Below are 17,505 nucleotides of genomic sequence, written 5' to 3' on the forward strand. Positions count from 1 at the left end.
GCTGATAATTATCATAAATTAAAGATTATTTCTAACCAATACAAGCACTGCTTCCAGACTTTAAGACTAATCTTCATATGAAATTGAAAGATAGTAATTTAAGTCTAAGCGTCTATAAAGGGCAAAGTTCAAGTCTGACTGGTTCCTAATATATAAACTATGCATCACCTTTTGAGAGAATTTTACAAAATCAAAGTGACACTAAAAGCTTTAAACTAAAACCCTCAAATTAAAGCTCTTCCATATTTCAAGGCAATCTGTTGCTCATATGAAAGCTAGTATCTCCTTTGAAAGATATAACAATACAGAAGAGATGCACTTGTTAAAATGCATATTATAACTTCTGCACCAATCATTTCCAGCTGTGCAGTACTACTGATATTTTCAGGATCAGACTCCAGTAAGTGAAAGGTGACAGCTGGAAGGTTTAATTCTCCTGTTACCAAAGGCAGTGAAATTGCCAACCCAAGAGAAAAAGTACCAGATGGGGATCAGAAGAAAAAGTCAATTTTCATGGTGATGCCAATCTGTGGAGGACAATTGTGAGGCCTATCTGTCCTCACTCCTTTAGGGACCTGATACCTGCAGCAAACCGGTTTCAATGTCACTGATTGGTGGTTAGAATAGCCAAAGAGCACTTAAAAAAAAAAAAATTGTGTTTGACAAGATTGCTCAACTCTCTAAAGATCCTAGGTTGAATTAAAAGTCCTTTAATTTTGTGTTCCAATCTCCATCTCTCCCCCCCCCCCCCCAAATAAAGTGAGATCAAGTGTAGCTCCACACAGTTTATGGCTTTCATGACACCAATAGAAATATGCATCTGAAATCACAAAATCATGCAAAACCAAGAAGCCCAAAGTGAGGAGCATAGGGAAAATAGCTTGGGGAACAAGAAACTAAACAACAGAGTTGGAAATACTTAAATACTTTTCCTTTTTTTCCTTTTACATGAATTGGAGGCAGCAGTGGAACATTGTAAGAGCTGAAAATTCCCTTCAGGGAATTGAATTTGTTCTCCTGCCTCAAGCACCTCCTTTCCTAACCAGCATTTGTTTCATGCCAGCCAGAATATAATGAGCATGTTCAACAGACACTCAAAAGGAAAGAAAACCCAACAAGCAAGTATAGTAACAGATGAGTCTATGAAATGAGACAATATCTGAGCTCCCCAGTAAGCCACCCTAGGAATAGCTGCCAACACTTAATTGTTTAAATATTTCCTTCACTAAAATACCCATATAAGATATACATTGTGGGTTCGTGAATCCTCAGCAGGATTCAGCCTAGCTCCAAGCTGATCCCAGTAAAATACAATGTAAAATGGGGAGTACAGTATAAAATCAGTCAACAACAAAAACTGAGTCCAACTAGAAAGGCTGCCTGATTTTGCCTGCCCATACAGGATCTGCTTTTTATTTCTACCATTTCATATTAGATGTGAGTCCCTGAAATAGTAATGGTTGACACAGCCTGAAAATGTGGACAAACATACTTAGTAATAATGATCCTTCTGATCTCTGTATGTTTGCATTCCAGAAAGATGCCTTAGTTCAAGCAAATCAAAAAGAAGCAGTCTAAAATTATGTTATCCAGCTTAAGGAGATTTGTAGCAACTCTGTGCTTTTCTACCCATAGAAAAATGATACATATTAACTCACTGGGATAACTACCAGTCATTCCATGGGCCAGGAGAGAAGCACAAGAAGGGGCAACACTGCAGTAAATCTCATCTCAGCTTTAGGATAAACCTCTCTCTGAAGCTGAGGAGGTTGCTGATACCCAGGTGTTTTAACTCATCACTGGCCCTCCCCATGGGCTTCACGCAAGTCAACACAGAATTTCTTCCACTCCAAGCATCCCCAAGAGGTTGCAATGCCTTCCTCTGGTATGCAAGATTAAAAAGGAGTGGGCAAAAATAATTCAATATATTATCTTTTCAGGAGAGGAAAGAGAATTTACTGGCTATAATGTCCAGGCAAAGGCAGGGTCCACTGCTATTGCAATGCCAGAGCAACACTTCCCCTCCCACAATAGGGAGCAATTAAACTCATGACCACATGCTTCACCCTTTTAAAAAGTCTCATTTGTTTGGAAACAGTGACATCACAACTGCCATAAAACTCTGATTTCCATCATGTCTTTTTGATTCAAGTCTTGACATTGCTTACAGTACAAAGCACTGACCTTCACTAAGAAAAGCATTTAGGAAAAAATTCACACCAAAAAGAAGCATAACTATTTAGCATTAATAGATTAAATTACCTTTTACAAACAAGTGATTTGAGGAAAAAACCAAAGCAATAATTAAAGAAGATTGCTAAAATTAAATGGAAGATGGGTACAAACTCATTAGATCTAGATTGGATCTGGAAAAATTACTTTTCCACATATCCCCACACTTACTAGCAATTATGGAATTCAATTAAAATAACAAGCATCCAGTGTTCACTTACTGTGAAACTAATCAGCTTCCTTCAAGCACTCAAATACATGCTTAGTGCGAGTTCCCATACACAGAATGGATTCAGCATGCTCAGGGTGAGAGTAACCATACCCAAGTCCCTGCACTGGTCTAACTCCAGAAACTCCATTTAAAAGCTGATTTTGATCAGCTGAGAATCTGCACACAGATCTGCTGCATACAAGTAGAAATAACTCCTGTTTAGATTGACAAAATTACAGTGCATGTTTGGAGTTGAGAACATGCTGTGGCACCTGATTGCATCAGGGCTACAGAGTTATTCTACCTGTCTGCCACATACTTGATCCAAACCACAAAATGAAGTCCTATTAGGCCTATCTCAGTCTTAGGGCTGCTCTTGGGATCAGATGGACAGTCCAGCCAGGTAACACATCTGGCTCCATGGGACTGGTGCATCCAAGTATTGGCCTGTACCAGCTGGGAAGGCACATGCTGTAAGCCAGGGTGCTAGGGATGTTTGGATGGTACATCCTTAGGTAGACTAGTCCCTGCCAGGCTGGGCAGACAGGCTGTCCCTGGAAACAGGTGGGTCTGGAATCATTTGCTGCTCCCTTCAAGAACTTTCATGGCCAAGCTGTTCCTGCAGACACACACAGTATGCACAGCAGTACTTCAGAAGGGAGCATTTCAGAGGGAGCCAAGAATGAGGTCCTCCATGTCAGTGTTAAAAACTGAGAACTCCCTATTGCCAGATCAGGCAAAGAAAAAAAAAATACTAGAAAAAGTACTCTAAAGCAAAACCCCTACATGTCTCCTTTCAGCTCCCTGCTCCAACCAGCTAGCCAGTGTGTCCTTGCCAGACTGGAATTAGTGCCCTTCCTGAAACAACAGACAGAGCAACAAAGGCTTCAAAGCTGCACACATGCAAAACACAATGAAAGATAATGAATTCCTCAGGGCATAAACCAGCAGCTGTAACCCTGAACATGCCAATGTCCATACATAACATACAGCAACTCCTTGTCAGTTCAATCCTACCTCTAGACGGATGTTTAACTTTTCCTTCCTCCCTTTCACCCCCAACACATTTCTCCAAGGCTGCAGTTCTTTCCCTACTTGGTATGGAAAAGAGAGCAGCATGTTCAGAAGCCTATTTAGGAGGAATGCAGATAAGTGGCAACCACTTCTGTACAGCCTGTCTGGATTATCTCACATGCTCTAAAGGTTTGAATACTCCCCCTACAAAGGCAGGGGTAACAAACAGTTCATTAATAGTTCTGAGCAAGGACATATGCTCTTAGGTCACTGGTATCTCAGCTAAGAGTCGTGGGCAGTCGTTATTTTTGGTGGTCTAATATGAGTGTGGGGAAAAGTAACTTCCTTTCCTCCCATATTACTACTGACAGCTCTGGTGACTCACATAGCATTTTAAACCAATTGCTATGCATGAGATGAACATTCAAAACTTACTGTGTTTGTCCCTTATATTCCTGAGATGTAGACCCTTTATTTTTCTCATTTTCAAGTTTTTCACATTTTCAAAGTTTTCTTTCTAAATACAAGAAGAGCTTTAAGTGTTTTGTGGATGCATTTAAATGAAAAATCAAAATCTTATGTATATTAGTATAAAGTATGATTTGAGTCTATCAGAAAAATTGCAAGCTTTCAGACTAAAAGGATGATTAGCAATCGCAAAACTTACTTTTCACCTGGTCAGGTCTTACACATCACTGGCAGCATTCACCTGTTTCACCCTGGCTCAGACCCTTTCTCACAATGCCATCAGTGTCCCTGACACAAATGCTCCTCTTCAATGAGCCACGTCAGCAATATAGAGTCCCAAATCTGGAAAGTGGGCAAAGAGCTGCACTGCAGTCAGTGCCTCCCACCAGCATGTTCCTCTGCTTAAAGGAACTTTCTGGAAAAACACATCTCCTGTGCACTTCTCACCTTGCATCATATAAAATGTGACAAGAAAAAAAAAAAAAACTTAGAATAGAGCAGGCAGCTCAGGTTAACCCAGGCAATCGGCTCTCTTTTCAACTATCATTATTCTCTTATTCTGGAATACTGAAATATGTTGTCTGTCATTTTTATTTTAAGGGTTAAAGAACATCCTGTCATTCCTTCAGAAGACATTATGCTCCTAAGAATAAGAGTCATGAAAAGCCTGTGAGTAAGCAAGCAGTGCACATTGAATAATCACACCAATTCTGTACAAGACAACAGCTTCCACACACTCTTCAGCAAGTGTTAAGACAGCACAGAGAGAGCACTGAAAGCTTACTAAATGAAACAAATGGCATCATTACACACCAGCTTGGATAAGGCATTCTTATAAATAATTGAACTTACAGCTGTTACAATAAACAAACACAGCACATTTCAAATGCAGTACTGCTTCCTTTTTTTCCTTTAAATATAGTGCGTGTCTGTTGCCTTCCAAATGAGCAAATTAAATTATCTGGGCATAGGTGCCAGTTTTTGTGCAATTTATAAGGAATGTGCCTCTCTAAATAACAAAAATTAAATAGAAAATGTAAACTAGGAGCTACAGCTTTAAGAATTCCGAGATGCTTTTGAACTAAGTCATCTTACAGTCATCAGCTTCAGAGTAAACAAAGTTTACTGCAACCTGAGTTGACTCAGTTCAAGGTCACCACTTGTGGAGCAGGGGGCAGAAAAGAATCTCCTGGGTCATCCAGCCTACTCCTATGCTATTGCAGGCAACTGTGTCATACAACCCTGTGCAAGAACACTTCACATTCCAGTTTAAAACTGCTAAAATTTCCCGCCTCCACTGCTCTTCCTGGAAGCCTGCTCCAGAACTCATTCCCCTTATGGCATGAATGCTGTTTCTCATTTGCGACCTAAATCATATTCATGAGTAGCTACAGATAAATTGTTTTGCACCAGCACAATTTTTCTGTTTGAGCAGGTCCTCCTCCTTGCACTCACCCCTATCCACGCATTTTTAGAAAGCAATTGCACCTCTGAGTCTTCCACAGAAGTGCAATTGCATTCCCAAAGAAATTGGCCAGCATGCTGCTACCCATCTCATTAAAATCTGGCAAATAGTGAAAGAATTTAAAAGGTCGGCAGGCCAAAGTCTAAACTCCACTGAATGTCACAAAGGCAGCGAGCAAAGCCTACAGCTGACATGCCCAACAGTTGAACAGCAAGGCTGAAAAGGTAAATTATCTCTTTTTGTCCATTCTACCTCTGACCTCTATACTAAAATGAATTCCATGATTAGTGCTAGTTCAGATAGTGACTTGATGTCTATAGGAACCTCCCTGCAAAGAAACAGACTGGAATAATTTCATACTAGGCACTAAACCTTCATTAAAAAACACTGACTTATACCTGGAAGATTGTGTGGATGAAAGGTGGCTCTTGCTTGAGCCATACACCTCCTGCTCTGCTGCAGACTCAGGGTTGAGAAACAGCCATCCAGAAGGTTGTTTGGATCACAGCAGACTTGACATGCACTTTAGCACCATTCCCTCTGGATAAGAAACTGCTTACATCCCTGCCTTACAGTCAAAACATTTCTTCTCCTGACAATAGACTCTCCTGACAACAGACTCCAAATACATTGTGACTGGGCTTTGACTTCCTCCTGAGTCCGTCATGACTGCCCTCTGTCTTTAGTATTTGGTGGCTGAGACATGGTGACAGTAGCCCTGGCCCATGTATCGTGGGTGTCAGCTGAAGAAACAAATGCCTTTCTGCCACACCCATACGCCCAAGCAACTCACATGAATATTTTGAAACTTCAGAAAGAAAACCAACATTTTCCAGGATATTTTAAATAAAGTCTCATCTCCATCTTAGCAAAAGACACAAAGCACAGCACTTGACAGCAGCAGCAGTTGAGATTTCTGTTCAGATTTATATGCAATATGTACAATCACATCTCATAGAAGGAAACACTTTACAAACAAGCTGATGTACATCCTATAAAAGGGAGCTCACTGGGCACAGATCTCAGGCTGCCAGCTCCAGGGAAGGCTGTAAACATTTAACAGCATAGCACAGCCTGGGACTGTTCAGGACACTTAACTGAAATTCACGCAGGAACTGGGGCAAGGAGCACACAACTGCTGAAACTGGAATTTATTTACAGGTAGGGGGTAACTCGTTCCATGACACCCAATTTACCTTTGTTGCAAAAGGAAAATCTTTCAATCTGCAATGACCGCACCTAGCCAAGAGGATGTTGGCTTTGTACTTCAGCTGGAAGAAATGGAGGATTCATTGAGTTCAAGTTGTTGTGAGACTACTTGTAAGAGCTGTGCAGCTGGGGTGCTCTGGGTACTGCACCTAACTCTCTGCAGACCTCTGACATGGGGCCACTTGTGCCTCGGCAGAACAATTGCTGTAAATAAACAGACACAAATTCCAGAAGCCCTAATTATGTATAACAATGAACCCATTCAGCTGACTGCAGGATTGAGGGACACAAACACTGCACTACATTTACTACAGTGAATGGCATTCTATAAATACAAATCAATTAGATCATCTAAACAACATCCAGCAGCTTCTCTTGCATGACTTTGTATAACAAAGACTACAAAGGCTGTCTTCACCTTTATCACACACTCTCAAACAGTAAAGTAGTAAATAAGAGGAAGTTGCATTAAGTAGAAATACTAATCAGAGAATGACTAGTGTCTCAAAGTTCAAATCCAGTTTACAAACATTTCATAAATATTAGAGTAAAGAGAAGACTCTGATGCACCTTTGAGATATAAAACAGATCCTCTAGATACTTTAATGCTACAGATCACCTTATACCATTCCAGACACATCCTGAGATTTCCAGTTGTGTAAGGCAGAGGAATTGTGCAGGCCTGAATGAGTGCTCACTGTGGCAGCCACACCAAATGTTAATTACAACCTCTTCTAGCATTAGCTGTTCTAAAGCTCTGTACAAACACTCACTAAGCTACAGCTAATACTTTTCAATACATAGAGGTGATAGTTTTATTTTATACCAAGATGGAAGATTTAGGCCTCTATCCTATGCAACATCCATAACTAGCTGATCTGGCATAGTGTAACAGGGCCTTATAAGTATCAGTCTTACAGGTTGCTTTTTATAGTTTCAAAATAAGAAAAATCTGTTTGAGAGTTGGTCTCCTTTACAAACAACTGCAACAACCTCCAGAGAACCACACAGAGCTAAGTCTAACCAAAGCACACAGGGAGCCAGGCATACAATACTGCCAACACATCTCTGACAAGCCTAGTTTGAAGCAAGCTGAAATCAGACAAGGTCATTTTCTTTAACCTCTTCCAACCTGGGAGCACTGCTATGCTAGCAAAATTGCTAGGAGACTATATTTATCTGCCTGGATATCAGACACAAAATGGTCTCAGCAAAGCTCAGAAGGCTGGCCACTGGCTTGCTAGTCCTGATGGACTGTGCTGCCTCCAGAGTCACCTACACGTCAGAAGGAAGGACACAGTGTCTGCTTCTCTACTCACTACTGAAAACACTTGCAGAAAACCAAACTGATGGGTGAAGCAACAGTCTGACATTCCAAGTGTCTCCAGAAATAGCAGAAAGTTACATTCCAGAAACCAGTCCTCATCTTTACTTCTCTCTGACTCCGCCTGCCTCAGGTGACAAATTCATATATTGCTGAGAATTCCACATCCATTCTCTTCACTTTCCGCTTAAGTAGCTGCCTCAGAATCTTCATTCAGGAGCTCCTTTCAATTTCTTTTTCCCATAAAAATAATTAGGAGAAAGATCCAGTCACTAGGGCAAGGAGGCAAGGACATGCCCATTTCCCTTAATGAGAACACAGACCCATGTAATGACTACCTTGATTTGCCTCTTTTGCCTGATCAGCAACCAGAAATACCTATCCAAATGAAAGCAGCATTCTGAAAATCAGTGTGCACTGCCCACCAGACCTACCCACTCAGTGTATATTAGCATACACCAGAGTCATATAAAGTTCTGGAAGTTCAGCTCACAGCAGGTCTAGCAGAGGTAGATGTGAGTAACTGTGACTAAAAACCACACTTGTGTCCTTACCTCAATTCAGGTTTTTCAGTCAATGGAGCCATTTTCTTAGTCTCTTGATTTCACTCCATGAGAGGCACGAAAGAGTTAAGAAAACCTTTCACTGTGTTGCCCAGTCACTTGGCTGCTGAAGTGTAAGAAATTTGTGGAGACATCTCTCTTTCTCTCTGGCACCCTTAAATACTTTGCTCCTCCTACTGCTGTGCTTTAATTAGCCAGCTGGTTCTTAGTCACCCCATCCTGTCACTAGGCTTGCTCACCAACAGCCACCCCCACCCAGCCTGCCTGTCACTCCCCTGCCACTGTCATCACCAAGGACACTGTCTCTTCCTGCAGCTCTGGAGCTGGGGAAGGGAAGGAGAAAAAGGTTGGAGGTGACGCTCCAGGGTAGCATTGGGATGCACTTGAAAAGTGAAGTGACAGAGAGACCTTGAAGGGATGTTAAATTACAGGGAAAGTACTTGAAAAAGCACTTTTCTGGTTTTTTCAAATCAGGCAGCATCCACTTGTCTAGGAAGGAAAATTTTCATTAGCACTGGACATGGCAGATCCTATTTCATTGTCTAGGAGCTGAAGGGGCAGCTAAAGTTTCTGCTCTTGGCTGGGGAGATTTGTAGCATAAATACCTGACATGACACAAGGGGAAACTAACTGCTTGTATGGCTACTACGTATTATATGCCCACTCCTTGAGCATTGTAACAGGCATCAAAGAAGTTTCTGAGCCATCAGCAGTACTAGGGTGTCCCGAGAGTGGAGTGCCCCCACCACAGTGTGGCTTGGCAACCTAAAACTTGCCATGGAGAGGAGGTGATGGTAGCTTTTAAAAGAGCAGGAGTATCTCACATCCCCAGGCCTGGGCAGCCCTTTAGTCAGAATGCAAATTGCAGCACAGAATCACCCTTCCTTCCACAGCCAATGTCTACAACACAAACAAATGGGACAAAGACTTCATCAACTCAGCCCCTGGAGGCTGCCTCATGCAAGACCAAGTGGTAATTTAATAGAGGAAATAATTTGGAGGCCCCTAAGCCTCTTGGTACTATCCTTTGTCACCAGCACTGGCTTTCATGACTGACACTCCAATGTGTCTCTATTTGGAGCCTGTCCCTGGATTTTGATTCCTCAAATACACACGTACAGACATTGATCTGCTGCCAAACTTACAGACTGATAAAATGTACTGAAAATGATTGCAAGACGAGAATCTCAGCATTCAAATGAGACCTAGAAAGCAACACAGATGGCAAGAGTTGCTGATTGCAGAAGGGCATAGAGCAAAACTGATTCTGTAGGTCAAAGCTTACACTACTGATTCTTTCAGTAATATGTTAGCCAAGGACACAGAATAAAGGTCTCCAAATACCTACACATATAAACCCACACTGATCCTCTGTCAAACGCTGACTCAGCAACACAAGCTCTTCTTTTTCCCTCCCCAGTAAATCCTTTACCATCCCAATACTTACCTCCCACCAAATGAAGCATTTCATTGTAAACCAAAATAGGCATAACTCCAACTTGGTATATTGGCTAAGGGGCCAGGCAGGGCTGCTCTATTTTACTTCATTGAAGACCAATCCCAAACCTCAGTGTGAACATGGCAATGATAGTTCTAATCAAAGTAAACAAAGGGCTCTGGAGCCCACATTTACTACCACATCCCAAAGACTAATGTTGGGGAGCTTGTACCTGGGTTTTTGATTTCATCTACCACAGCAGATTACAGACACTATTAGCAAAACTCAGGCCTGGATCTGGGTTTAGGTTCTAGTCCCTTTACATTTGAGGTGTGTTTGGTTTGGGTGGAGGAAGAGGGTCATTTCAGACATATCAACAGTCAGAATAAAGGGCGATGGAAAACAATTTGTATGTTTTGAGTAGTCAGATTCTACTCTCCTATTTACAAAAAAAATGCAAACCAATCAACCAAACAAAAAACCCTAAGCCCATGTGGCTCTCAAAAACAAACCAGAAAAGCAAAAAAAAAACCCCCATATTCTCCAAAGTAAGCTGTGCAGTCATCACCAACTCCAATTATTTGAAACATACTTATTTACACAATATGAAACACAGTTTACACAGTATGCAACAGGAGATACCCATCAGAACCCAAGGACAACATCCTTGATCTCCTTCATGTCTCTTGTGAAGCCTGGACCACATGAGAGCAGATCAGCTGGAAGCTGTATTTGCTGTGTAGCAGGGGATTATAAACAAGCCCCTGATAATTTGTCTTCAGGTAACAAAAATGACAGTGATTAAGAAAAAACATACTGTAAAAATAACAGGTAGTGAATGAAAGCATGGCACCTAGGGAGAGGCAAAGTAAGGAAGGATCCAGAAGTTGGCTCAGGTCCAAAGTTAGGATGGTCAGATCAAGATGGGGTTTGAAACATTGCTCGTCTTTGCAGAAACCAGCTTAGAGGACCTTCAAACAGCTTGGGAGGAGTTTCTGTTACAGACACCACTTGAATGGAAAACAGAATTTTCACTGAATTCCACCTGGGTGAAGAGGACCAAACTTTGTCTGGCTGCAGGGCCACAATGCTTGGCTGTTTCTAAAGTCAACCTTGAGTGCAGGATAAAAAAACTTTATGAAGTGTTGATGTTTTACCATCAACCCACTGTACTAATGTACAGTGCACTGCAATTTTCCTGGTATCTGCTGCTGCACAAGCTCTGCTGTGTATTTCCCCATAATACCATGTCTTTGTGAAAGATAACTTCACCGTGGTGGTGGAAGGAAATAGCAAAAAGGAACAGATTCATTTTTTTCAACAAAGGAAGTCTTTGGCGTAACAGAAGTAGATGTTGGTTCCAGGATATTCTGGACACCTGCTCTAGTGGCCACTGGACAAACCTGTTTTCACTGGAGGGAGTAATTTTACCAGTTATAAGCTACCCTGAAAAGTTCTGTTGCACAATCCAAGCAGGTTTTTTTTTAGTTTGGTAAATATCACACAGCTATACTAGTTCTTTTATGCCACCCCAATATGCGGTGGGACTAGGCTTTCCAGCTACCAGAAGAAGGCAGAGGTGCTGTGACGTGCAGTTTAGAAAAGGAGGTACTTTTGATAGATCTGGGAAATGCTAAACAAAAGTTATTGAAGTTACTTCATTCTGCAGATGGAGGAGGAAGGCAAGCAAGCTTACATCATGCTAGTGCTTTTAGTTCAGTTCCAGGGTTTGAATTGCAAAACAAAATTCAGCCAAAATAACACGTTGCTGCCAGAGTTCCACCCAGTACTGTCAATGAGCACAAACTCATTCACCCAACATCCTTGCCCTCCTTAGTTACAAAACAGCCACCCAGGTTGTGGTTAGGATAGTATGACAGCACCTCCCTGCTACAAAAGATGAGCCCCACCTTGCCTCAAAGCTCCCAACACATGGACCCCCTTGACCTGAGCCTGAATTCTGCAGCTCAGTCCTGCCCAGCTGAAATGCAAGGGAAGCAGCACCACTGCAGAATGAAATACTGTCATCAGCAGCCCCTACAATCTGCCAGGCTCCTCCTTCCAATGGCACAAGGACCCAGGAAGCACTTCTAGCTGAGTCTGCATGGCATGAGGGGTTCAGACTGTTATCAGAGACTGAGAAAAATTCCTTAGAAAGGTGTATACAGGTCTTTTAAGAGCCCTAGACAGGAACTTAATCTATCAGTAGGAGCAAGTCTTCAGGACAGAAGTTAAGGGACAACAAGAGGTCCTTGTAACAACAAGGTATGTACTAATCAGTGAAAGCACATAACCTGCTAAGCATAGAGAGAGACCAGCAGATAATACAAAACAAAGTGCTAAAAATTTTTCTCAAATGGCTGAGAAAAACAAATGCAAAATTTGTCTTCCTTGCTGAAGATTGAAGAACTGTCCTAGTGTCCCTTTTGGCTGTTGAAAATTAGGGCTGTACTGGAGATCAGTGATGCCCCATTTAAAACAGAATGAAATACCACCTGGTAGGATCCCAGTTTACCTGCACTTAGGATCTGAAGCATCTTAAGGGAAACCTCAGTGAGAGGCATGGCACCTGCTGCTGTTGTTGTCTGACTGCCAAACTCCACAGGAGGTAGACAGACTCTCTTACACCAGCACAAGCTTGGAGTGATGAGTTGGTTAGCAGGCACCTGAGTAGAACATTTTTTCCAGCTCCTACTGATCTGCTGACCTATTTTAACTCCCATGCATAAAAGAAAGTATAACCTTGCTCCTCTTCCTAGAATATCTGCTGACCCTGGTCCAAGCAATTTTGTGGAATTCAGGACGTGCTGACTGCAACACTATAAGGGAAAAACTTGGGGCTCAGCTATGTTCACTCTAAGGAAAGTCCTAGGAAATAAATGGCAGTTACAGAATGAGACTGACAAAGCCTGCATCCTCACCTACACATAAGCATCTCCAGCCCTTTGTGCCCTCTGCTGCCACGTACACACAGACAAAATGGAAGCAAAACTTGCACGCTGGGATTTGTGGCATATGTGCCACATATGTGCCAAACTGGGGTGTGGGATACAAGGGACTCAATGATCACTGGATTGCTTGTGGCAGGAGAACCCAGGCTTGTGTTCTTCTACTATAAAAGGACAAAGGCACTTCCTAAGTTTACTTTAGGCCAGAGCTGTGCTTGCTGATCCAACCAGCACCTCAGTCAATGAAAGGCACTGCTGACTGTGAAGGCAACAAGAATACACCCCAATCAATATTAAAAGCCTCTGTAAAGGCACCAGCTGTTCACCACTGCTCTTAACCTTTGTGCTGTAGAGCTTAAATGAACGTCAAGGCAGTGTCAGGTCAAAAATCACCTCCTATATGACACAGAAAGAAGCTGAATTTTGCAAAATTCTCTCATTTTTCTTTAGACCCCAAATACTCAGACACTAGCAAAATCTCTGTGCCAGCACCTGAGTTAACTGGTTCTTCCAACGACAGTGATTTGTTAAGTTGCTGAGAGTAAAAAAGGAGACACAGCAATGTGGTAAAGAAGAGAACTTGTAGAAGCAGAAAAGAAAATTTAAACTGTGCTCTCTCTCCATCTCAGTATTTTCTTGCAATGCTTTTTCCTGCACCCTAAGTGCTAAAGACAAATGAATATCAAATCAGGCTACCCACAGCTGATTTTCTGTTCTCCAGGAACAGAACTGCAGAGCCAAAAGAAGCAACACGTCTTCCAGCAGACAAGCCTGGGCATTCACGGAAATGAAGTCCCAGCAGTTCTGTCAAACGTATTTGCTCTGTGTGTCATTAATAAGAAAAAATCCTGCCCAAAAAGCCAGGCTGAGGAGAAATGTAGATTCTAACTCGGCCAGCTGGCCAGTTACATTTGTAACTATGAAAGCTAATGAGAGAGTAATCATATTTCACAGTTCACAGCCGAAAGTCATTTCCTTCAGGAATTAATGATGGTTTAAATTTTTTTTTGATTCCTCTCCCATAAACTGTGGCTGTCACAGAGTTTTGAAGGCCATACTTTAAATCTGTCTTCAAAGAGCAACACTTTGGTAAACGTGCATTGAGAGGAAAAGCCCTTAAACCTCTCCAAGGGGAAGAAGAGAAAAGCTGATCTTCCCTCATCCCTGCTCCCAACAACACAAACATTTCTTGTAACAGCAAAGAAACAGCAACTGGATGACTAAATAATGGTAATGACTGCTGCTCAGTGCACTGCTGGGCTTTGATTAGATTCTTCTTGGCCTCTAACCAGATTTAAGGAAAAAAAAACGAAACACAAAACCCCAAAGAAAACACATTGGCCATTTAGAACAGGCAGGACTGATCCTAATAGGATCAGTACAGTGCTCAGTTAAGATGCTCCAGGGTCATTGTCTCTGTCCAGAAAGACCAGATCCTTCACTTCAGTGACTTGGAATGAAGTAAACAAAGACATTGCCCATCAGGCCATGAGCTACTCCCATGGCCCTTTACATCAAAAGTTCCATAGCCCAAAAAACACAGCTAAACAGGCCGTGGGGAACATCCACCTCTGGAAGCCCGGGGATGTTTAAATTTTCACATCCTAAACTAACTGCCCTGTGCCAAAGAGGCAGGAGCTATGAATGTATGAGCAGATTGGGAAGACATTAAGGAAAACCTTTGAAACACACAGTCCCTTCCAGAATCTCTGCCTCATCAACGCTCCATCTGTTCCCAAAAATTCAATGGAAAAAATGAAAACTCCATTTTCCTGATTTCTTTAAATTCACTGTTGCTGCCCTGGTTTCTGGCACAGTGCTGCATCATTTAAACCTCTATTACAGTCTCTGATGGGCAGAGCCAGTGGAGAGGTGGTGTGATCAACCAGCTGAAACCAAAAGTACATTCTGGGCAACACCTTCCTCTAGAAGACATTCTGCTCTGACCCAAGGGAAAGTTGTGAAAGAAGACTTGTTACACCTTACAGCAGCTTGTCTGAATAACCTTAAGCATTCACCCAAAGCAACAAACTCCAGAACTGAATAAGGCAGCAGTTATTGACCAGCAGGCTCTGGGAAATCTGGCCATCAGTATATCTTTAACTTTTTACCGGCTCTCCAACAGTTCTGTGTGTACACTAAGGGCACTTTTTCTCAGTTATTGAGCCTTGGACCGACTGTATCATTTTCCACCCTTTGACAACAAAAGATTCAGTCAATATATATCCACTGTGCTTCCACAGATTAACTTTCTTTCCTGGTGCACTGGCTAGATATTTTCCTTCCCTTTCCATGCCTTTGGTCCATCTTGACAGGCCTGGAACTGTTTTGCACTGCAGATCAATGCATACTGCATTGATGTAGCACGCATCTTTCTCTCATATAAAAAAGGTAATGTAAAAAGGGCCATTTAGGGCTCCACCTAAGCTGGAATAGGGGCTAAAGAGTAGGTTGTTCTCCTTCAAACTCCCATACGGGCTATTCAGGCCCTGGTACTCAATGCTATGAACTCCCTGAAGAACAGATGTGCTATGCCTTGGTGCCACATGACAGCCAGTAGGACTAAGCAGGCACCACAAATAGGGGAAGAAAGAGAGGCAGATGTCATCACTTGGCTGATGACACAGGTCAGCCATAGCCCAAGCATGAGGCACAGTGACTGCCAGGCATGTCTCTGAGAATCAAGGCTTCTTGGAGATGCTCTTTTTCCAGATCAATGCCTGACTGCGTATTTCTGCCTGGAAGAGAACCAAACATCATATTCTCTTTCCTCTAAAGCAGTAAAACAGGGGGGGAGCTTCCATCCCTTTTAGTACAGGCTCACATTCAGGCCGGGTGTAAAACAGCCCATTGTGCCAGTTCAACAGTGGGATCAATGTGATTTTGCTCATAAGGCAGTAGTAGGAGAATGACATAAAATTTGGCTTCATACATCCCAAAAGTTTCTCCAGCTTCCTCTCCAACAGCTTGAACTTTAATTCCTTAGAGAAAAGTAATTCATGAAAGACAGCACCATCAGCTAACAACAGCCTCTGCATCTCCAGCAGGTAAGAGGCTGATGCAGCCTCACTGGAAGGGTTGTGTATCCCCAGAGGAAATAGACACAAGCAACCCTTGAGAATCATAGTGTCAGTATGGCCATGACCCTGGCATAGAGACAAACACCAGGTAAAGAAAGAAGTAGCCAAAATGAATTGTATGTGTAATTTCTGTAAAGCCAGAAATTCAGTCTTTGGTAATTGTGTTTTGACCTTTGCCCTCCTGATCACAAGCAGGCTCCCTAGAACAGTCATCCTAAAGGGAAATTCCAAAATCCCACCACCTCCATCTGTTTCTGACCTGGAATAAGGCACAGAATATTTACTAGCACTAGCATCAAAATCAACAGAAAAGGATGTCACAAATGCAGATAATAAACAAGGGAGATGTAACAAATGCAGATGGCACAAACACAAATAGGAACACATGTGATGGTGGCAAAGGTGAATTCTTTCTGGGACTACGTTTTATCTAATACATCCATGAATCATCACAAAAGTAGCATTTGGAGATTGTCCTTCAAGAACTGGAGCTTTTGACTGGCTCACATACCAAAAAAAGCCTCTGTAATACAGTGGCACTCTGGCCACCATACAGCTTTCTGCTGCACAACCCAGGTAGGTTGCTGCTAGGATGAAAACTCCTTCACTACAAGTGATAGAGGCAGCTGTGATTTTCGTGCCTGAAGTCAGGATGAAGTCTCCCAGTAATGCACTCCTTCCCCTCCCTTTCAGGCTACTCACACCAGCCAGCTGGATGAACTTTCAGGCCCAGCTTAGGACAGGATCTTCTGACGACGACTTGTATTCTGCCTTCTCCTCACATGCAACTGCTACATAACAGCTCATACCTACAAAAGCCAAAGAGAAAGAAAATTCTTATTAGTGCCATTAATCCCACTATCTAACACATTCACAGAGAGGGCTGTACCAAAGCAATAATTCATTCATAGAAATAATGCTACTTTTAGATGAAACAATTACCTCTGCTCACCATGCAGGAAGCATAGCAGAGTTAGTATAAACATCAGTCTGCCCAGATCCACATCCCAGCATCCTCTGTATGAGAACCAATATTTATGGTTGTCTCCAGGGAAGGCTGAAACCACATCCGTTTTCCTGCCTTTCTGTTAGAGATTCCCCCTCGAGCAGCAAGGAAAACTGAATAGCACAAATATTCATGCCTCCTTACAACCTACAGTCTGTTTACCAATGTAAATCACTGTTGATTTCACTTCATTCAGTATACTAGTTTGCAAAATGCAAAAAGAAGAAGTAAACACACATCTCTGCTGCTATCCCTGATGTGTGAATAGGCTTGTCTGATACAAAGCCTGGGCTGGGAACTAGGGATAACAGCAACTATGAAATGTAACTCACCACTGCCAGGAATAAAGAAGGAAGGATAGATAGTAAATGTATATTAAGAAACACACACATTAGGTTGTATTCAGACAAATTCCTTAGTTAGGATACACAGCTAGACAGACACAGAGGCAGAATTCACACAGAAAAATTTAATTATTTTTTCCATGCATTGATGCTTACTAAATGAAATTATTTAACTCCAGTCCAATGTTAAGTCTAAATGGTAA

At 42.1% G+C, this 17,505-nt stretch overlaps 1 protein-coding gene across 20 annotated transcripts in view; it reads right to left on the minus strand.

Annotated features, from left to right (window-relative positions):
- Window positions 1-17,505, minus strand: part of SORBS1 (sorbin and SH3 domain containing 1) — a 157,672-nt gene that overhangs the window by 63,473 nt on the left and 76,694 nt on the right. For all 20 annotated transcript variants that reach the window (XM_066554421.1, XM_066554420.1, XM_066554424.1 and 17 more), the window contains exon 3: window positions 16,655-16,761. The gene's annotated coding sequence lies outside the window, so the exon portion shown is untranslated. The remainder of the gene's footprint in view (window positions 1-16,654; window positions 16,762-17,505) is intronic.

The sequence above is a fragment of the Molothrus aeneus genome, chromosome 8 (genome assembly GCF_037042795.1).
Source record: "Molothrus aeneus isolate 106 chromosome 8, BPBGC_Maene_1.0, whole genome shotgun sequence".
NCBI lineage: Eukaryota > Metazoa > Chordata > Aves > Passeriformes > Icteridae > Molothrus > Molothrus aeneus.